Source organism: Anomalospiza imberbis, chromosome 4 (genome assembly GCF_031753505.1).
Source record: "Anomalospiza imberbis isolate Cuckoo-Finch-1a 21T00152 chromosome 4, ASM3175350v1, whole genome shotgun sequence".
Lineage (NCBI taxonomy): Eukaryota > Metazoa > Chordata > Aves > Passeriformes > Viduidae > Anomalospiza > Anomalospiza imberbis.
In genome coordinates this window covers 23,107,764-23,125,627 of record NC_089684.1, presented here as the reverse complement: position 1 = coordinate 23,125,627, position 17,864 = coordinate 23,107,764, and the positions used below count along the sequence as shown (strand labels likewise).

The 17,864-nt window shown below is 41.8% G+C and overlaps 1 long non-coding RNA gene across 1 annotated transcript; it reads right to left on the bottom strand.

Moving 5' to 3' along the window:
- Positions 1-8,626: 8,626 nt before the first annotated feature.
- On the bottom strand, positions 8,627-11,077 carry LOC137473375 (uncharacterized). Its single transcript, XR_010998736.1, has 2 exons — positions 10,801-11,077; positions 8,627-9,030 (listed from the first exon to the last, which is right to left on the bottom strand). It is a non-coding gene; the product is annotated as an uncharacterized lncRNA (long non-coding RNA).
- Positions 11,078-17,864: the final 6,787 nt, after the last annotated feature.

Genomic DNA, 17,864 nt, shown 5'->3' with positions numbered 1-17,864 from the left:
GGCAAATGTTTTTACTGACAGGACTGAGAAAACAAAGATCAGAAAGGCAAGTCATGTGAATTTGACGAGTTTACACCTTTAAATATTCCCTGGATAAAAGGCGAAATTATTTTTGCAGGAGATCCTTTTACAGGATCTCCAACTTTGTAGAATGACTTTGAGTTTATCTTCTAGAACTGCTTACCCGCTGAAAAAGGGCAGAAAGCAGGGTGAAAAACTAAATAAGGATGGATAGGACAAAGTGGGATGGCTTTAAAATAAAAGAGGGTGGGTTTAGATTTTATATTAGGAAGAAGTTCTTTACTGTGAGGGTGGTGAGACACAGGAAGAGGTTGCCCAAAAATGTTGTGGATTCCCCATCCCTGGGAGGGGTTTAAGGCCAGGCTGGACGGAGATTTGAGCAGCCTGGTGTAGTGGAAATTGTACCTGTCCATGGAGACGGAGTGTTGGAGCTGGATGATCTTTGAGATGACTTCTAACCCAAACAATTCTGTGACTCTGACAGTGAGAGATAACATTAAGTGAACAACTGCAGTGCCTTGTTGAAGCTGTACTTTCAAGAGCTCACCTAGGCACAGTTGCTTTTAGTGCACACTTGTGCACACTTGTGCTCAAGTACAATGTCAAGAAACTTTGCAGACCAATTTTCAAGGGCTTCCACTTGGAGCATTGCCATGTGTGCAAGACTCAGATCATTAATTCAGGAATGGCTAAATCCTAGCTTTATTTTCACCATTCTTGCTGGTAAAATACAGCTAGTAAACTGATAAGAACTGTTTAGTGGTAGATACCCGCAGTAACAGAAATGCAGAATTGGATTTGCTCTTTCCTAATGTGTCTGATTTGGTTGTGATTGAAGAGTAATTCAGTATTGCAGCAAAGGAAGCTACAATAGCAAACATTATTACAATTATGAAAATATCCCACCTATGATTTGCTTAAAGCATAGCTCCACAGTAATTAACAGAGCCTTATGCATTTTCAGCTCTTTCATTAGTCAAAGGCTTAATGAAATCTCTCTAACGAAAAGAAAGCCGGAAGGGCTGTGCACAGATTCCTGGTGATTCATTGACTTCCTTCCTTCCATCTCCAGCTACTGTTTTACTGGACAAGTCTGCACAGTAACCAGTGTGGTGCTGCACTAAGTAATGCCCAGTGCAAGAGAGAGCCACCAGCTCCTCACTTGCCTTCCATGGGAGGGCAGTGTCATCACCAGCACTGTCCCACAAATGCCCCCAGCATCTCCAGGTGACCCATTGGGCTCTCTGAGGAACAATTCTCACTTCCAGGTGTACCCTGTAGTCCCCTTCAGTGAACCCTGCAGCAGGCAAGCATGTCTGTGGCCACCAGCCTTGTCTTGCTTTTGTGGCCTGACAGACCTCTCAATTCTGTATATCTGAGAAACAAGGGGATTGATCACCAGCTCAGACCATCTCCCACAAAAGCAAGTTGTACAATAAGAAAAACATAAATTTTAAATAAATGTGAAGGTGTTTTCTTCCCTCAGCTGTCATACAGGATTTCTCCAAGGTATCTCTGCTGCGGTGATTCAGATAAACATGGTAAAACCCTCCCACAGAGACCTGTCTATTTCAGTGATATCAGAGATATCTGGTAGGGTGCTACTATGTACAAGTACTAGCTCTTGAGTCCTGATTTTTTTCTTCAAACTAAAAATAAAAATGTAAGTAATTTACTCCAGGAGATCTCAAATGTGTGGCATGACTTAAATGAGCTTGTGATGTCTGCAGGGGTATAAAAGACACAGTGTTCCCAAGTGTCCTGGAAAGGTCCTGCAATAAACTGATTTCTCCAACTGTACCCCAGTACTTCTTGAAAAACACCCCAAAAAATAGACAAGGTTATGTTTGCCTATTTCGTGACCATGAAACACACCACAATCCTCATGTCCCAGCTGAATGGCTGCTGGATAGTCCAGCTGTGTGCAGGGAATTAAATTGTGTTTGTACCTGTGTTTCTGGAATTCCTTGATTTTTATAGGATAACCTCAACAAAGAAGATCAAGAGCCTTCCAAGGTGGCTGGAATAACCTTTATCAAGCTTCTTGTACAGTAAGCTCTAGCTAGCAGTGTGTTTTTATTACTGGTCAGAATAATAGCAGTAATTAGATGTATCACAACAGTGAACCATAGAAAATTCATATAAAAATGCTAACCTTCTTTAATTTTTTTTTTCCATTAGGAATTGACATTGGGGAAGGACTTCCACTGGACTAGGGGTTGTAAGTGGGCTTTGATTTAGGTTATGTTCTCTCTACAATGTATTTCCCTGACCTGCCAATGGGAAAATCCAATTGACTTGAGAAGGAAATCTCTGTTGCAAAGGCCACCCTTAGTCTTCTTTTTATCTTCAAAGAATCCATGTAAGATCAGTGGGACTATTTCAAAAGGAAGTTTTAACATAAAAATGCTAAAAATAGCTCCACAGTTTCACTGAATTGATGTTTCAACTTGTCATTCCTCATATATCTTGATTCTTTTCTTGTAGCAACTTTTGCACAAAACAAATAGACTAAACATAATTTATGTGTTACAAACTTAGTGGCATAATTCCCCACTTTTTAAAGCCAATTGGAGTTTTCTCAGTAATGTGGAAAGGGGCAAAACCTGATCTCTCATGGCTCCAACTCCTGCCCTATTAAGAGCCAAGGCAAAACAGCTACGGATTTTAATGAAAGCTAGAGCTGCCATTAGGTTCCTACCTCCCCTATTTGAACTGCAAGAATGATTTGGGTGCTCTATTTTCCCCTCTCTTGAACAGGATTTCATCACCTGTTCTTGTCCAGACTTTTCCCTACATCAAAGTTCTGTATATTCAATTTCAGTCCTATTGCCAAGTGTGCAGTGCATAATGCCACCTTATCCTGTAAAAGGACTTGGCTCAGCTCCCAGCAAAATCAGTAAAATAATTTCCATTTCATCCTGCAAGCTGAATCACACATAAGTTCGTAACACTGAGGTTTCCTCCACAGCCCCTCTGCTCTTCAGCCTTGAATTCCCATAGGCTCTCAGGAATTCACTCTGCTTTTCCTTCCAAAGCTTTCAAAACAAAACTGATAAAGTGATTTTTCTCTCTGCACCTTTTCAAGGTTCTTTAGAGAGAGCAAAGTGTGAATTGAGAAAAAACAAAAACAAAAATTTGGCTTAGTGTTCTACAAACAGAGGTCTCAGGATTGATGTTGTGAGTAAGATGGGAACTGCTAAGCCAGGATACATAACTGCTGCCTCCGTTCCTCTGTAATTCTGTGGATTTCAGATCACACAAAACTGCCAAGCATTATTTCCTCATATTTTCCTCCAAATCAACATTGTGGATTCTGAATTAGCTATACATGAGAGGGTATTTTCAAGGCTGTGAAAGTTAAAGAGCAGCTATAGCCCTGGCCTGAACAGGAGGGTAGTGCACAAGGAAGAACCATTTACCCTTGGATTTTACACAACAGCTACAGGACATTGGAACCACTGCTAAGATTCACAACTGACTTGCTGCCCATCAAAGATCCAGCAGAGCAGCAGGGGTGCTGGAGATGTTGAAGGGGGTACACAGACCCTACTGCACTGCATAATTTCATGTGCTGAAATTCCTTACTTATGGGAAGGAATGCCTTTCTCTGTCAGACTGACACAACCAGCCTCTGAAAACTTGTTCAACGAACCAGTAGCAACACTGTCTATCCCTACAGGTAAAGTTGTGAGTCACACTTTAGTTCTCACTCATGTTCAAATCCAGATGTGTTTTCTCACTGCAAGTGGTCCAGAATGTTATAACACATGTAGAGAGGATGTGCATCACTGTTTTAATAATGTTATTTTTTTTTAAATTAAACTAATGTTTAAATACAAAATATGGCATTTTTTTCAGTTTCAAAGGCAATTTAAAAAAAATTTAAAATGCTGTTTAAGATTTATTCTTTTTGATTCACTTTTCTTGTTGCAACCCTTCCAATTCCAAAGTCAGAGGTGCAGAGCGATCCTGAAGGAATTTTCTTAACAGAACTGTGTTCCAAATACTAATAGTATTAGTATTGTCTAAACTAGATAATTGGCAATCCCCAAAGAACAGATGGGATCTGTTGCCTATATATTACAACCCCAGGGCAATGTAATGGCCAGCACTAATTGATTTTCTTTCTTTCCAGTCATGCAAGTATAAATCACAATTAATAATTATCTCAAGTCATTTCTAAGATAGTGTCTATAGTAAGCATGCTGCCACCACAAGTAATATCTTTGATAAGCTTTCCTCCTAGAAGAGACAGAAAAACACCATTCTTCATCCTGTCATTAAGCACAGACTGGAGATTTAAACATGCTTGGCCAAAGCTCAGACTACAGTGGTACATGATGTATAGAACAAGCGACTGCATATATCTGAGTTCCACCAAAAAAAAAAAAAAAAGCAGACACTATTAAATGTCATGATCAAAATGCAGCCTCCCTGGCTCCCACCACACTCAACTACACTTAACAAGTCACATAATGCAGCAATAGCTACCCTCACAAACCTTTGCACGGGAAGTGTGGCATAACTGCATTGTGGAGTTCCAGGACTGTTAAAAAGCTGGTTAATTGGACCTTTAAATGTATTAAATGTCTACTGAAAAGCCAACAGTAACAGCCCCTAAAGGAGAAGGGCATTAATAGCTTTACATATTTATGCATATATGTGTTTAGGTGCAATAAATACATAATAGAAACATTGTTATTTAAGCATGTTAAAATAGGCATCGGATGAACAACACCTTTTACAGAAACATATAAGTATGCAGATGCAAGAGCAGCACTGGTGAGTGCAAGGTTTAAACGTACAAGAGAGAAATTCTTTGGGCCAATGAAAAAACAACACATCAATGCTTTTTGTTTAAAGATATCCTGCAACATCCCTGAATAGGATATAAACAACATAGCAGCCACAATGCTCTATCTCATCAAACAAACAAATGATGTTAGCTAGCAACTGTGAGAGACTGATAGAATCTGAAATAACGTCCCAGACCTTTTAGAGCAGTTGAGCTGTGCTGGGTGCATATCACAGTGGGAAAAGCAAGTAAATCTGGCAGTAACAGTTTCCGTCATTTAGAGCTGGCTGGTGGTATCAGGAGTGGTTCTGACATTGCCTTGCACCATGCCAAATGCCCACTGTCCTCATGGGCCAGAACAGCAAGGAGAAACCATCTGAATATAAAAAAGCCTCTTTCTTTTCACCAGATTCTAACACAGGACTCCTTTTCAGGTATAACCAGGAACAGGTCCATCTGAATCAATAAAGCAAATGCATCCCACAGCACCCACATGGGTGTAATCATTACCCTGCATATAATCAATAAGCTTCTTTATGCTAAGCTACTTCCATATTTAAATGGAAGTTTTTATGGCAATTGAGGCAGGTGGACTAATGCCTGAATGAATCTAGGATACATAGTCTCAGATTAGACATATAGTCAGTGAAGCTATTTGTTTACTAGAGGTGTGTTACCTTGCACAACCTTTCTCCTTTTTTTCTTTCTCATTTTTACTCAAGCAAAGCTAGTGGGAATTTCTCCCAGGGCAAGAACTGAGTTGAGTGCTAAGTCAGTTAAGCACTCCTTTGTTTCAGGTTCTATCAAATTAATATTAATCTTATATTGATAAGGCTTTTACACTGCATAGACACACTGATGTATGTAAAAATTGCAAGTAATTTTGTTATGGTTCACCTTTCATAAAAATTCAGACCAAAAAACTATTACAGTGAGAATTTTCAGGTGGCCTGCCTCAAATTGGTGGAATTAGTTAGGATAATGTGAAAATTGCCTTTCATTTAGGTCAGTCACCCTGAGACGGGTGCTAAATTGCATCCCACTTCCAAATAAGGAATGAAGTTTCTGGAAGGGGTTCCTGCCACAGAGGGGTAGCATCTCCATCCACTGATTTCACAAGAAGTCTGGTCAGGGCCTAAGTCAAATGAGGAGAAAAGTGCTCTTGTGTACTTTTGAAACTCCCTTTTGCTTTCAGCCATCAGAGTACAGAGGTTCAGATGGGTGAATAGGTGGACCACAAACAATGATCTGTGCTTCCATATTTACTCAGGAATGCTGTACTTGGCAGCGCATGTTTCCAGCGGCGGAAATCTCACATCCTGATGTAAATATAATATTTGGCAGCAGTTAACATATATTCCCCAAAGAAAACCCTGCCACAGTTTGAACCCAATGTGCAAAGGACTTCAGTGTTCAGACAAACTGGCTAAGCTCTTATATTTTGACAAATCTTGCATCAAAATGTTCAATACAGAAGGGAGAAGGCTTAAGCATACAACCTAAACAGACTTCAGACTGTTGTTCCAAAAAACACCGAACAGCAACTATTGGAATATTTTCTTTGCATACGAATGCATTGCAATAATCCCTGAATAACAGCAGGTCTTTGGTTATTTTGTGGAATAAATATTTTCCTTGTGTAATACTGCACAGTGGATTAAAAATCAAATTAAGTACAAGCCTGTGCCTACATTATCTAAAGCTCCAGGATCCCAGGAACCACTGTCTTGCGCAGCATCACATGTGCAGAGCATCATTAAGAAATGTCAAAGTCATATTTTACTTTGCTTTCTTCAAACATACAAGAGAAGAATTTTGTTTACAAAAAAAAACTCATCTCCCTATTATAGACCAAAAGTATGAAGTTTCCTTGGGAAAAATCATGAATTCTAATTTGGTTTTGCAGGAAGTAATCTTTTTTCTTGGAGGATCTGATAAAAGCAGCAGCCCATGATTACCTAATCTGAAGGTCATGTCACATTCAAATAACTAACTTATCCACACAGTGGATGGAAGCTGTGCTGTCACCACCCATCATGACAACTGTCAGCAAAATAAAAGTAATGCTGCTCGCTGCCTTCCTGGTACATCCCAAATTGTCTGGATGATAAAGATAATTCCTAAGAACAAACAACAAAAATCTCTAATGTGTGGATTTACCAGTAAATTTTCAGAATGGAGATAAAGAGAGGTCAAGAGGAAAAGGAGCTTAAGTAATAACTACATGTTTGCAGCTGCAGGAATTTAGCCATGCTCGATTTAGACAAGCAAGAGGGGAGGATGGTGCAGGTCTGAGAAGCCAACACACCACACTGTGAGACGTGTTAGCAAAGCCTGGTCTTCCAGGAGCGTGAGCAGCCCCTCTCTTTCCCTTTCCCCACTCTTAGAATGCTCTCATTTTCCCTGTTCCGACCCCTCCCCACGTGCTCCCAGCATATATCCCTTGTACCAGCACCACCTGGGCACCTCTCCTCAGCCCAGCTTCCAAACACAACAGGGCAGCAGGGAGGGCAAAGCACAGGTCAGCAGTGTTAATTTCCCTTCCCAGAGGCACCACCTGGGGATCTCCCTCCTCTCTCCAGACACCAGTTTTCATTTAATGCTTCAGGAGTTCATGTCTCTGAGGCCTCTGCTCCCGCTGCCAGGTGTGGACGACTTCATCCCAGGCACTGCTGGGTGAAGAGGGCTCTGTGGGAGCCGGCATTCCACCGGCCAGTGCCTTCAGCCAGTCCTCGGGAAACAAAACACAAAATACCTACATCGTCCAGAACGGCGCTTATTAATAAATACCAGTGGTGCTGAAGCGCTCCCTGACCGCGGTGGAAGCTGTGAATAAGCACAAGTGCCCAGGCCTCGCTGCTTGTCCAGCTGTCCCAGGAGCCCGAGTCTGGGGTTGTTCCCTCTGTCCCTGCGCTGCCAGGGGAGGGAAGAGGGGGCAGCGACCACCCCGGGTGTGACACCATGGCTGCCAAACTGCAGGTGATGCTCCTGGCTCCTCACGGCAGCTCGCAGGGACAGAGTGCTGCCCGCAGGAAGATCCCTGCCACTTCCCCGGCCCTCAGCAGGTGGCACCAGCATTCAGCCAGGAATCAGCCAGGAATCAGCCAGGATCCAGCCAGGAATCAGCCAGGATTCCAGCCAGGATCCAGCCAGGATCCAGCCAGGAATCAGCCAGGATCCAGCCAGGATCCAGCCAGGAATCAGCCAGGATTCCAGCCAGGATCCAGCCAGGAATCAGCCAGGATTCCAGCCAGGAATCAGCCAGGATTCCAGCCAGGATCCAGCCAGGATTCCAGCCAGGATTCCAGCCAGGATTCCAGCCAGGAATCAGCCAGGATTCCAGCCAGGATTCCAGCCAGGATTTCAGCCAGGAATCAGCAGGATTCCAGCCAGGAATCAGCCAGGATTTCAGCCAGGATTCCAGCCAGGAATCAGCCAGGATTCCAGCCAGGATTCCAGCCAGGATTTCAGCCAGGATTCCAGCCAGTATCCAGCCAGGAATCAGCCAGGAATCCAGCCAGGATTCCAGCCAGGATTCCAGCCAGGATTCCAGCCAGGAATCCATCCAGGATTCCAGCCAGGATTTCAGCCAGGATTCCAGCCAGGATTCCAGCCAGGATTCCAGCCAGGATTCCAGTCGGGCTGCTTCTGCTCGCCCCGGCGGGCAGCCGGCACTGGGCACTGAACCCCGCAATGAGGCCTTCTGAAGTGAATGTAACATAAAAAAACCCCAAAACACAATAAAGCCCCCCTCCCAAACAGTCCTTGCCTATACCTGAAAAGCCTCTTTGTTTTTTTAAACGACATGTTGCCTTCTCCCTTGCAATGTGAAGGGAGCCAAAGCCAGCAGCTCTGGTGACCAAACTCTGATTCCAGGCTTCATTTTCCGTGAACCTACTGCTCTTAGTTCCTGGTTGCTTGACCCTTCTTATATCGTTTGTTTGATGCAAAAGGAAGGACAAGACTTGATTCAGTCAAACTTTTTCAGAGCAAACCCAAGCAGTGTAATTGTTAATTAAATCACCTGAACCAATTAAAATATTTGGAAAAATTAAAGAAATTGAAAAGCAAGTGGGAATGAAAAACTTTCTCCCTTAGTGTTACTCTACTGAAGCGTTCATCTGGAATCGTGGATATGTTTTCCTCCTCTGAGCTTTTGCAGGTTTAAAAACAGTGTAGCCCCCAGATCTTTTGTCTCTGCACTTGAAAACCTGGCAAGGAAACAGCAAATGAGAAATAAAACTTCTTATGGTTAATACTTAGATAAACAGCAAGTGTTTGCCACACAGCTGCAGCAGCAGGGGCTTTGTGCAAAGGCTTACTAAGTGACGTGTCCAAGGCTGGACTTGGAAGTGTGCTAGAAAGGCAGTTTTCTTTCTATTGCAGCAAAGTCTGCATGCAAAGTAAAGAGAGGAAAATAGGCAGAACATTAATTTTTAAAAAAATCACTTGATCATCCCTTAGGTCCTTCCGCCAGACTGCTCAGATCTGAGGAACCTGAGCCCAGTGCCCTGAGCTAAGTCCTGGGGAGGAAAGGAGAGGAGATGCTTCCCCCTAGTGAGGATCCAAGCGGCTTCATCTCCACTGGGAGCTGCTGGTGCTCCCCAGGCCCCTTTGTTGATCACACCTCGTGTAGCTGGTATCAAAGTGCAATGGTTTACATTTAAGCGGTATCTTTATACACAAAGGCCTCCACATGTCTTTACAGTCTTTGTATCTAAAGTACACCAACTCCTGCTGAAATTTGAACAGATATATTTGATATGCAAAATAGCTGTAGTCTAATTAACAGCACTGCAGCTAGATTGCTCTGCATGCCACACTTGGATCCAAACAAGACTTTATCCTGTATATTTTATGAGTTAAACAGCAGTTGTACGGAAGGAAAACCACATCATCATGACACAAATGAAAGGCAGAAAGGAAGATGATAAAATAATAATAATAATAATAATAATAATAATAATAATAATGATGATGGTGATGATGATGATGATGTTACAATCTTAATGATTTTGTAATTAATTATAAAGCCCCATTTGGAATGAGACCACAACAGTGCTATCACAGTTATGTCACAATAAGAATTAAAGGTTCTGCTAAGGTTTTGAATATCTTTCCTTAGTTGTCAAAGAAATTCTGCAATTACATTTGACAACCCATTCCATCTGTTTGGAATATATATTCCCACAATCTGGTTAACTTTGTATTCTTCTCTTAGAAGATCTTCATTAAGGTTCTACTATTAGAGATAACTTTTTACATTAAATACTGTACATTTGCAGTTTCCAAGACTTTCTGAATGTAGGAGAGGAAACAATAAAGACACTTTTTTAGTGACTGAACACAATCAATATTTCTTCCAAAAGGAACTTTTAGACTTTTGTCTTTAGACTTCGTGCTTTGAAAAACAGGGCAGGTTTCATACATGAAGAAGTTCATACAAATAGATTGACTGCAGTGAAGAATTTAAAACTAATTACTGCCTCATAAATAATTTTTTCTTCAAAAAGAACCCATATCTTCACATTATGACCTGTCCCTGAAGGCAAGGGTAACTCAGGTTGTCCTTAATAGATCCCTTGGGGTAAATTAGACTGAAACAACACTGAATGATCAGTGTTCATAAATATATATATGTAGGGTTTATTTTAAAACAATTTGGTTGCAATGGAAAAAATGTAGCCTTTTTGGTTATTACCTGTAGGAATACAGCAACATAAAAGCATAGAGACAACAAGAAAATATGTAAAAAAAGGAAAGAAAGAGAAAGAAAGGATAAGAGTAGAAAGATGCCACCACACACGGATCCTGTGATGAGTTGTTGGTTAACGTGATGATTGCAGTCCTGTTTCATCAGGAGTGGGGATGAAAGGCCCCAGAAAGGCACTGTGGGCACTTTGGGGGTCTTTGATGGTTTACAACCCCTTCTAAGACATGACAGCTCCTCTCAGGTCAGCATATGTGATCCAATTACTCACCTCCACAAATGGCTGATTGTTTTGAGTTATTAACCATTATTAACATTTCAGTCTCCCCTGCAGAGTGAAGCAGGAACACTAGAAAAGATTTTCCTTTCAATGCAATTAACTCATAATGTCTATTAGGGAAAACAAACTTACCTTAATAGAGATATTTTTTCCTCAAAAAAAAAAAAAAAAATCTTTATGGGACATTGCAATGGTTTTTTAAGAGTTCAATATCATTTGTATGAAGACTATCATACCATGTGTATATGCTCATACTTGAATCAGGAAATAATCTGGTATTTCACAGGTTACAACCATAAAATATTGTTTATGTTTCTAGAGTTTTCCTGTCTTATACTTTATATATTCCATAAAATTTGTGGAATCTTTTCTTATGTCTACACACCTGGACAGACCCCAGAAAACTTAATAAAAGCTCTCTGAGAGCAGAGTGCAAAACTGAAGCCAGCTCCAACCATTTCTTTAAAGAGCCCCATAATACATACATATGGTTTCAGTGAACAGAAGTATCTGAAATATATTTGAATTAGTAATACTCTTCACAGGTGAGCAGAGGAGAGAGTGAAACAGAAGAGAAGGACACGACACTACAGCTCAAGGCACACTTAATAAACTAAGATGTTGGAAGAGCAGTGTTAGGAATGTAGGAGAAACTAAAGCAGTTAAAGTCACTCTGGTGAGCTTTGAGACACTCAGTGCAGCAGCCCACAGCTATCACAGGCCATCTGCTCTTCACAAAGTCAGGAGCCACTCAAGGCAGATGAATATTATGTTCAAGTACTGAAAAATACCTAATTTGGATGGCTAGGAAAAGAGTTGTGGCTGCTCCTTGTAAGGGCAGGACCACAGAAGAAAGAGAATTTTGCATACAGCTAAGATTGTTTTCTCTTTGCAGCTTCTGTGAAAAGGCTTTTTCCATTCTAATTTGACAGTGTATGAGCTAAATAAATATGTGGGTAATGGCAGTCCCTGTAATACTGGGGACAAGCCAGAAGATGCTTTTTTTTTTTCAAAAAACACTCAGTGGAACAAAAAATACACTTAACTCACTGTTAAGAGGCCACAGAGTTCAGTCACATTTGACTAACTTACTGAAAGCTGATTCAAGCCTATTGAAGACAATTTGTTGAAGTCCAGTAAATACCTGACAAATGACAGTGATGCAGAGTCAATGCCATATAAGAGCATTTTTCAGATGAATTCTTTGGTAGTCAAACATTTTCCATTGTGAGTGCACCCTGGTCACCAACATTTTCCCAAAAGTTCATGGCCATCACACCTGAAGGTCTAAACTCTGTTTAAACTAATAGGGACTCAAATGATTTGAAAGTTTGTGTACAACTTTTGGCTGACACCAAAAAGTCACAAAGAGTGTTGCCTTTCACAGCACTTGGAACTCTCTGAAGCTGAGCAACGGTATGAGTATGGCTTTCAGGAGCATCTGCAAGTTGCTGTTCTACAACAGACAGTAGAAAATGGACACTTAACAACACCCTACCTATTGATCTTTCCAAAAAGAAGTCCCCAGTGCCACAAAGATTGTGAGAGTGGCTCCTGTGCTCATCCTAAAGCTGCAAAAGGCTGAAGAAAACTTTATTCTGATTTTTAACCATCCCCATGAATGACCCTTGGATATCAACTACACTGGGCTGGATAAAGAAAATGAGCACTTAGCATAAATATAAAAGAAGAAGGAAAAGCTCTCTCTTCTCTGCTTTTCCATTCCTGTTCTGTTAATTTCTTGGTGTTGTTATTTTACTGTGTCCTGGTAGTCATTGACCCTGTCCATGGCCCTATTTTAATATGCAACTTTTTGGCCCTCCTCAGAGCTCCTGATTATCACAATCTCCCTTCCTTGCAAAATCTCCTTTGTCATCTTTGCTATCTTTTCTCCATCTCTCCCCATCAAGCAGACTGTTTCCCAAACCTCCCACTCCAGGTTGCCTGGTGCATTGTACTGGTGCAGCGCTTTGCTTGCAGTCTGTCATCCCACTGCAGCCAGCCCCAGCCCAGAGAAGGCATAGCTACCTAGCAGAGAGCAGTCACATTTCAGCTCTGGTGGAGGTTGTCCAAGCTCCAAGTTCTGCTCTATTTTCCACTCTCTAGCTGTACCTCTGCATATAACCAAGAGGTGCCTCCTACACTGCGCTCCAGGCTTGGCAAACAGGTTTGTGAGGAGAGGATCCATACCCTGCAGAGCTGTAAGTTGAGGGAAACCAACAGGACACATCTATAAGAAGCAAACCCTTAAGCAATACAGTCTTGAGAACCAAGTCTCTGCTGAATGCAAGTGTGCTCTGCTTGTGCTTTAAGGGCTTATTGTTACTATTTTCTTTTACTTTGGCTAAATGTGCTTGGTTTGCCATATGTTCAGCAAACAGCCTTTTCACCTAACGGCTACCACCATGCCAAATCTCAAAGCAAAGAAATTGTAGTGATCTTTTAATATAGAATAAAATATTGCCCCCCGCCCCCTCACTTGGCTTTAATCTGGAAAAAATTACATCACTTTTTTTTTAAAACTTATATTTCACAGGTGCAGGCCTGTGCCATCCCAGCATGGTCAGTCTCATCCTAAATGGTTAATGCTTGGCTGAAATGTAAGCATCTAAAAACAAGATATTACAGCAGAAAACCAGATAAGTGCAGTAACAGTAGGAGCTGCAAGGCCCTTCCCAGCTGTCCCCTCTCCCCTGCCCATCAAAACAAATAGAGATAACATCTCAGTGCATTCCTGTCTAGTTAAAACCCTCTGCAAGCAAATCGACTAATTTAATGCAGATTTCTGATTTGTGGCAACTTTTGTTTGTGATTACCAGTGCTACAAAAGTTGACACAGACGTTCAGAACTGTGGTGGAAAGAGTCCCTCTTGAAGACTTTCTCATCAGTACCAGAGAAACATCATTTCCCTCCCTCCCCCCAGAACAGGAAATGGCCAGAGTGACTCCAGGCATGATGTGTCACCTTCTTTCCCACTTGCATTTTTCTGGCCAGCTGATGGGTTCACCTTTGCTGTGCCGTGCAAGGCAGAAGGTAAACAAGGCAGAAGGTAAAGAAGCATCCCAAGAGGGGACCAGCCAAGGAGTGAGATGATAAGAAGTGACAATTTCTGCCTTCCTTCCCTTCCACACCTTTCATTTGTGAACAGAGGAGGAGGGGACCACATCTGCCACTGGTCTGTGCAGATGGCCCTGCCTGTGTGAGCAGATTCACACCCAAGATGAAACCAGCCCAATATTTGCACAGTTGTGGAGTCAGGGACACAGTAGCTTTAACTCAAAAAAGTTCAGATTCTCTGTTCCCTCTGTGCAATGATGCATATAGGAGAATGAAGGGGAATGTGCTTCTCCCTTATTCCTTTCCTACCCTGAAAGAGGCAATCTACTTTTCAGCCTTGACCTCATCTTTCTGGACAGCAAGTTATTTACTTGCATGTGTTCAGAGCCAGAAACTCCTGTGGCGGCGTAGGAACTGTTGGGATGGCAGTGGATGGGAAAATATAAATGCCACACCAGAATTAAGATTTTTCTCCAGCAAAATTTTTATTTCATATGGCTCAAGTCATGTTGGCTTTTGCTGTTCAAATCTATTTGTGTGTTCATTATGTCACCAGAAAAAAGGGAGAAAATTTGTCATTCTCTAGAAATTTAATCTTTCCATGAGAATTCCTGAAGTTCCTCTCTTTATTAGATTTCCATTTAATTTTGTATTTTGTTTTGTTTTAATGTGGAAGTGCCTGGAGCTATAAAGCAAGAGGCTGATCTGCTTTTCCATTGCATTAGCTGCTTCTTGGCCAAATCTCAACATGTCCCAAGTCATGCACACTTATTCCCTGCTTTAAAAGAAGGAATCCACGTTTCCCAGAAGAGTCATGAAAAGAGGGGAACCAGTTGGATAAGCCACATTTCTTCCTGAAAGGGAGAAGTAGCAGAGAAGGGAAGAAGGAAAATCGCTGATGTAGGATGTGTTCATCCTATTAGCCTAGCAACAAAACACACTGGAAGGCAGCAACGCTTTCGGCATTAAACACACTGAAAGTCTTTATGCCAAGAAAACAAAACAAAACTGCATTTGTGATGGGAAATTTCACCTTCACTTGATGTATGCAATTTTGCCAGTACCACCACTAAGGAAATAAATCCGGCAATATCCGTTTTATGTGAGTCTCTATTTACCATAACAAGATAGATTTGTTCTGGAAAATTTTTTGTCAATATATCGTTTGTTAGGCATTACCTTCATCTCCTAGCAACAGTGTGGGGAAATCCATCAGAGACATGGAATTTAACTGCAAAATAGGATGGCCCACTGTAGCTTGTAAGCTTTTGGAAACCTGCACTGGCATGCAGATACTCTCATGCACTTATACTGTTTATGTCCATTGATGGACGGAAAAATCAAACTAGAGCGTGGAAACTGGGAAAAAAAAGAGACCAAAACAAAAACCTCTTTCTCTCATTAAAAGCATATTTCACAAGGCACATGAATACTGAACTGCTCTACCTCTTGCTTTTGGGAAAATTGTTTCACACCCATACGTATTGCCCACACTTTGTAGGACACTGGATACATACATGCACCACATTTGAAATTTTTGTGATGACACTTAAAATGTTTAAATGTCATCAAAACAGAGTTTTTCCAGGCTCAGAGATTTGTGGAGTAATTTTCCAAAAGGTACAGCAGGAATAATAAACCTCTTGCAAATATCACAGTCACTGAGCAAACAGGTACAGAAGATGGCAATACTCCTCAGGTGCCTGTGCTTTTCAGGGCATGTACCAAACTCTGCTCTTCTTCTCCTTCCAGAAAGAACCTGTGCTCCATTTCAAGGAAGTTAAAAGTGAGCTAAAATGCTTTAAAAAGTCTCTAAGGGATCTGTTGCAGCTGAGCTCTGCAATACACCTTTGATCTGCATGCCATCCTGCTGGCTGTTTTCCAAGGTTGGATTTGTCCCTCAGGCTGGTCCCAGGAGGTGGCTCCTCGCCTGCCATGGAACGGACATTGTTGCAGCTCAGCCTCTGCAAGCACAGAATAGAAAGGGATGGTACTGCAGCCTTGTGGCTTGTCTGTAGCATAAGAAAATGGGAATTCCCTATCTGTCCCAGCCTGGCCACATCTGGAGCCTTGCAGCTGACAAAGCTTAGCCATGTCTTGGGACACTCCTTGAGGGTGAGAACATCTTGGCTTCATTGGCTACTGCGCTCCAAAAACACACAGGCTGCAAGAGCAGGTCTAGCGTGTGGAAATACTTTGCAGAAGGGATATTGCCAGAGACTTTGGGGGAATGACTGAGAGGATTTCCTTTGCTCCCCAGTTCCCTGAGCATATTACCACGTATAGAAGCCTCCACATAAGTAAGGGCGGCTCATTCTAGAGATCCCCATGAGACAGCACTGTCTGAACCAGGCTGTCACCTACAGGTTCTTATGGACACAATTCAAAGCCCAGTAAAGATTCTTGAAGTCTTTGTGAGTTTATACCCATACTCCATGAGAAACCTGATTTTATAAGTAAGTTACACAGTTTAATCTCCTACACTAGCACAAAAGCAATTAGTTATATGCCAACCAGAAAAGAGGATTATTTCTGTGCCCTTTTCCACATCTTCATAAAGGGGACACTACTGTAGGAGACTGCCTATATATGTGTATGTCCCACAGATGGGAAATCTTCCAACATACATTGTAGAGGGTTTTTTTAATAAAAGAAGATGTGGCACAGAGGTACAGTCAAGCATTCTGAGGGACTGAGTTAATGTGCTGTTCTCAGAGATCCGTATTAGTTCAGGTGGGGAGAGAGGAGGCAGCTGAGGGGACACCTCCATGTGACTGAGTCAGTTCCTAGGAGGACATTAACATCATCACCAGATCAAAAGGACTTTATTAACTACATCTTATAGATGTGCAAGGGCTTTAGGGGACAGTTATTTGGCAACAAGGCAAGTAAATAGCTCCCAATACAAAATCAGTTATTCAGATATCTGCTGAACTCTGAAAAGGCATCTGGGGAGACAGGCTGGGGAGAAAAACAGTTTTGGCAAAAGTTTGTGTTTCCAAGGGAAAAATACCACCCAATTATTGGGTATTGCTGCTGCATGGGGGAAATCTGAGCAGAGACACAAACTCCCTTCTGCCCATCTCTGGAATGAAAAGACTTGCTGCAAGAAAATGCCACGACCTCTTTTCACACTGCCTGACCCTCAAATATTAGTAGAAGACACAAGAACCAACCCAAGTAAAACTCATTTTAAAAGACATTTATATTGTTGTTTCTCACTTGGGCATAACAATTTCAGTGAATGTGAATTTATTTCCATCTAAACTGTGTTTGTTCTCAAACTTTTTGCTATTGACTCGCACACATGTTCAGTACACAGAGCAAACACTTTGGTGTGAAACAACATCATACACAATGAGTCATCTGTGCTCTGGTCCACAGCCATCCTACAGAGAGCTGGGGCTGTCAGTAACTCTGTCAAATGCAAACATAGCTACAAATACTCAGAACCAGACAGTTCTCTTGTATAACACCTTATGGAGACTCTGCCTTAAGCAAATAGGAGCCATGTTAATGTATTTTTGGAAGAGCTAGAATAGAAAAATAGATTATTTGGTAAGGAAGAAGGTTTTGAACAAGTCCTGTCTACACTGATGCATCTGAGCAAGATTATTTTAAAAATAATTATAAATTAACCTTTGACTTACAGAAGAACCTGTCCTGGTTTCTATGGTGATGTGCAGCTATCATCAAGCATTAGCATCAAGCGCACAGAAAAAAATACATTTACTCATCCTGGGGAATAGCACTAAATAAATTAACAGTGTTAACTCCAGGAATCCTGATGACACAGGCAGGTGAAAGCGGGAAGAAAGGGGTAAAGAGGGGCACAGGAAGGCAGGGAACAGCAGAGAAGATGGCAGAAAAGAAGGGAAAGGGAGTTGGGGGCATGGCCTATAGTGGTTTTATAACATGGGGAACAGCAGAGTAGAGGAGGTGAAGGAGGACAGAGAAAGGCAAAAAAGGGTTGAGAGCAGTGTGTAGAGCTGGACAG